General features: G+C 39.5%; 1 long non-coding RNA gene across 1 annotated transcript; it reads right to left on the bottom strand.

The window, feature by feature from the left end:
• Positions 1-2408: 2408 nt before the first annotated feature.
• Positions 2409-4176, bottom strand: LOC144711402 (uncharacterized). Its single transcript, XR_013583538.1, has 2 exons — positions 3969-4176; positions 2409-3022 (listed from the first exon to the last, which is right to left on the bottom strand). It is a non-coding gene; the product is annotated as an uncharacterized LOC144711402 (long non-coding RNA).
• Between the last annotated feature and the right edge of the window lie 551 nt (positions 4177-4727).

The following is a 4727-nucleotide window of genomic DNA, read 5'->3' as shown; positions in this document are numbered from 1 at the left end:
TCGTTAACTAGAGTGATACATGGGCCTAGAGGGTCACACACAAATGGTCTTTTGGAGGTCAGAAGATATAAAACTTTTGGGGGTTTTTATAAAAAATACCCACTTAGTATAAATAGGGGAAGGCCCTAAATGAAATTCACCCAGGCCAGAATTGTTCAGGGGCTTTTCCCCTTTTTCTCCACTCTCCCCACATCCCTCTCCATGTCTGATGCGATCGAAACAACGTAACAACGATGATGGAGGTAGAACGGGGTTCAGCAAGGAAAAGGAGGAGATTCGACGTGCCGAGTATTGTGGGGATATGTTTAGAGGCTCCACACGTGAGCAACTTGACTCGTCTCACTCCGAGATAAAAGAAATCACGGATGTGCTTCGTGGAAAGGTACTTCATTTTAATGTTTTGTTGATGTCGTTTGATTCATTCAAGTATTCCGCTGTGAATCATTTTCATTTATTCATCCAGGTCAAGGCCTCTAGGACGCAACACTTAGAGGGTTCCCTGGCCACGCAGGCTTCTACAAATGGTTTATTAAAGTTTTTTCTAAATTATATAAATGTTCACTAGCCTATTGGCCAATGATGTGAATTTTACAATTACCAATGCAAGGAAGCACACCTTTTTTAATATAAGGTAAGCTCTACTAAAAGCAAGAAATCTAGAACCCTTAGACTGGTATCCCCCTCAGACTACTAAAAGGAGGAAATTTGATTTTCACTAGTAGAGTTTATGACATGAATAGGAGTTCTGGAGCTCTCAGGATTATGTAAATATGTCTAGAGGCCAGACATCTTAACAGAGTGAAGAAGATCATTAGGGGAACCAAGCAATTGTAAATTCAATCCGTGCAAAAATTATTTTTATGGTCTTTTACCTTATTAGTTTTATTTGTTATTCCTCTACACACTTGAGTTTTAACCTGCCCATTGAATCACCAAGACTTTTCCAACACGTCAGTATTATACTCGCGTTTTGAGCAAACTAGAGCCAGCATTTGACAACTATACAAAAAACAACTAAAATATTTTTAAGAATTAATATTCACGAATGTGTCAACTTTTCTTGGTTGCTCCTCAAAATCAAGGACCAAACATATTAGACATGCACACTATGTTTCTTGAATATACGATATTTAAGCATAATATATCCTTATCGAGGTTGTTCAAACATATTTATTCTTGATGCCTAAGGTACGAGGGTGGATCAATGTTTATGTGAGAAACATCACTTTCTAAATATATTACTTCAATTGATTATCCATTGTTAGAGCATACTTGTACTAAATATGCCTAAATTGTTTGATTTCCTTATCCCTTATTCAATACCATTAGTTATACTTGATTTTCCACATGGGAATTTGAAGTGTAGTTCATTCATCTTTCCATTTTTGGGAAGCTTTGCTTTGTTTGTACAATAGGAGCAACTTTTTTGTGTCTAAGGAATGTAATCAACGTTATGGTGTATTATTCTCAGTCATTGATTGGAAGTGAGAATGTCAGATGTGGATAATATATTTTATCATATCATTTATCCAGTTCTGAGTGCATAGAGAGATCTTGATGCCGTTTAACCCACAGTTTTCAAGCCAATGACTCTTTTTCTTGCTTTGTGGGCAGCCTATAAGAGTTTAGCCTAGTTCAGGCCACTCAGACTGTAACATCTTAAAGGAGGCATCGTAAGGGCTCAATGTGGGGCCCAAACTATGCACATATTAAATATTTTTTGAAAATTCACATGGGCCAACTTCGACACATTCTGCACTTCCCCCCACTTTTTTAAGTTAGGCATGCATTAAGGGGGTCAAGTAAGGCTATTCTTAAGTAGCATTTACGGGCTGATTTACCTTTAGGTCCTAATGAAATTGGTTCATGAGCGACCCAGATTGAGACCTCTATTAGGCAACCCCATCACTATTGGTGAATGTTGGCCATCCGACTGTGACCAAAATGAATGGGTATATTATAGTTCAGACCACATGGATTCCAAGTTCAATGGACATGAATCGAACCCTCCTGCCTTAATAATACTATTTCCTCCTTAGTTTTTTGTTTAAATATTTATTTGTCTATTTTTCTGCAAAAAATCACAAAAATATGCAAATTTTCAATTATTAGAATAAGGAATTTGGAATTCAGACGATTCAAAGTATTAACACTATTAAATTAGGATTCGGATAGTGCTTATCATCTGTATAAATCAACCTTAAGTGAAGTTCAATATTAATAAATTTCTAACCTTAAGTAGATGATATTCAAAAAATGTAAGATGAAGTGTTCCTAGTTTATTGAAATCACCCAAATAATCAGATACATTAAACCATAGACTCATTTCCTAATGTGACTATATGTTAAGTAATTTTTATACAAACTAGTTACAACATTTTTTAACAAGTTTACCAAAAAATGGCAAATTAAATGAAAGAAAACAAAAATTATGGCTCAATCAGGGGATATATACAAAAAAATCATAGTGTCTTGTTTTAAGGCATAAAAAATCATGTAAGAACTCTAATTAAATATTGTAGATTGGTGTAACTCGATCGTCAGAATTGGCTCGCCGTGTTATGTCCGACGAATGGACTCTAAAAATGATGAACTGACGTGAAATATGAATTGATGATTCGAGAAAATAATAACGAGAAAGTATGCAAATCGTCGTATGATCCGAGACGTAGATAAGCAAACGACACAAGACGGGTTAAGTCACAATCAAGCTCCCAATGACCTGTGTAAACAGTTTGAAAGATGACGAGTAGGGGACGTTCCGTCCAAGAGCGTCCACATCGTCAAGTAGTCGAACGGTCTAATGCCAGCAAAGAAACTTAACTCACAGAAGTTGGTGGCTATCCTAACGTTCACATTCAATTCTCACCGGGCAGATGAGCAGTCTAGATTCGGCACTGAAAGACGTAATTAAAACTGTAAATGAAAGGGAGGAAATGACCTGACCTGATGGAAGAATCCCGTACGCCAGGTTGTATACAGACTGTAGTAGCATGGAGTCCTGATGGCTAGATTCCAAATCCTGTACAAAGGAGTTGACCCCATGAGATGCACGATTGCGGCACCAAAAGGAGAGTGTAATTCTTGATCCAATAAGGAGAATCAGTCGTTCCTTGTCCTTGACGGGAAGGTAGAAACAACCAATATTCAGAGGAAAATTTCCACGAGAGGGCGTCTGTTAGACCAGTAGAGAGGTCGATTCCCCCAAATGGAGTTAAATTGGCCGTCAGCAAGATTCACCAACGTATGGGATAGAGCATCCAATCGAACAATCAAACGACGAGCAGGTTCGGCTTGATAAGATTTCCAGCAGCGCTGCCATAATAGATCACCGTTGGACCAATAGAGAGAAGCAGAAGTCGATCTGACTGAATTCAATCACCCGGGATGACTAAACCAAGGCCAAGGAATTCAATCGGTAGAATCAACGATTCACAATCGCTCGATCATACGGATATGGGATAGAATGGCCGGATCTCGATTTCGCAGGGATTTTCGATCCAGGTACGCATGAATCAACTACCTTCTCAAGATAATCTACCGCGTGATCTACACCGGCAGATCAATGCATCGATTTTAAGTGCACAATGAAGATGAAATCGTCGTTGGAAATTCAAGGCAGCAATGAAGGGAGTCGCCCCACCGCAATATTCAGTTTCTTCCTCCAATCAACCCAATCTGATCAATCCGAATTTCAAGGTAACCGAGAAAATATTCGAGATGGAAATTCAGCGTAATCCTCCGTCGAGATTCAATCGTCAATTCGACAGAACTCAGTATTCACTGGACATGGTAGACTTAAGACTAGGCCAGCAGGACGATGAAGATGGGCACTCCGGAGGCGAATTTAAAACAATGGAAATCGCCTTCTTCTCTCTACGGTATCTTGTTTTCTTCTCCAAAGACAGAATAAATCATCCAGCGCAACACGAAGACACAACTCTTGTCCTTCTCAACAAACAATTCACCTTCTTATTCTGCTACTTCGTTGATTCCACTTCTCAATCTTCCTTGTTGATCTTCTTCTTCTTCCAAGAATGATGGAGTAGAAGAGACTCTTCTTCTTTGACAAAACAAGCACGATGTGAACGACCAAAAAAAAAAAACTGCCAATCGGGAACGATAGATCTGAATTCTCCAATACAAGGACTTCTTCCCCCCTCCACGTCCACTCTTCCCTTCTTATATTGGGGAAGTGGTAGTTGTGGAGGGGGTGGGCCTATTGGGCCCCTCCTCTTTAAGGGAGAACCTATTGGGCTTCGCTTAAGAGGATTCTTTAGGGGAAGAGAAACCCAACAAGGCTTTCTCCCCCTAAAGAGGACAATACATCAAACTCAAATAAATAAAACATTGAGGAGGCCGGTACTCGCGCAGGAGGGGCCTCCCGCCAGTCCAACAATGATGACAACAGAAAACAGGAAAAATTACATTAAGATGTAATTGACGCGTATCGAGACGATGAAGTCGCTTCTCAAGCTTGGTAGTGGAATTGTAGATTCTTCATGTCTGCTTGGGCTTCACGACGTGGTTGGCGACGGATCTGGGCGTGATCGACTGGATGGTCCTCCATCATAGATTCTTCAATGCTAGAAATTCTTCATAATGTGCAACATTTCTGACTCAGTTTGCACGGTTTGGGAAGAATCAACAACAATCCTCTCCTTTGGCGATTTCCCGTTTAACATAAGCAAAATGTGAAGCATTTTGTGGCAATTTCCTTGCATTGT

Source organism: Wolffia australiana, chromosome 13 (assembly GCF_029677425.1).
Source record: "Wolffia australiana isolate 7733 chromosome 13, ASM2967742v1".
Taxonomy (NCBI): domain Eukaryota; kingdom Viridiplantae; phylum Streptophyta; class Magnoliopsida; order Alismatales; family Araceae; genus Wolffia; species Wolffia australiana.
This window is presented reverse-complemented; position numbering and strand designations above follow the sequence as displayed.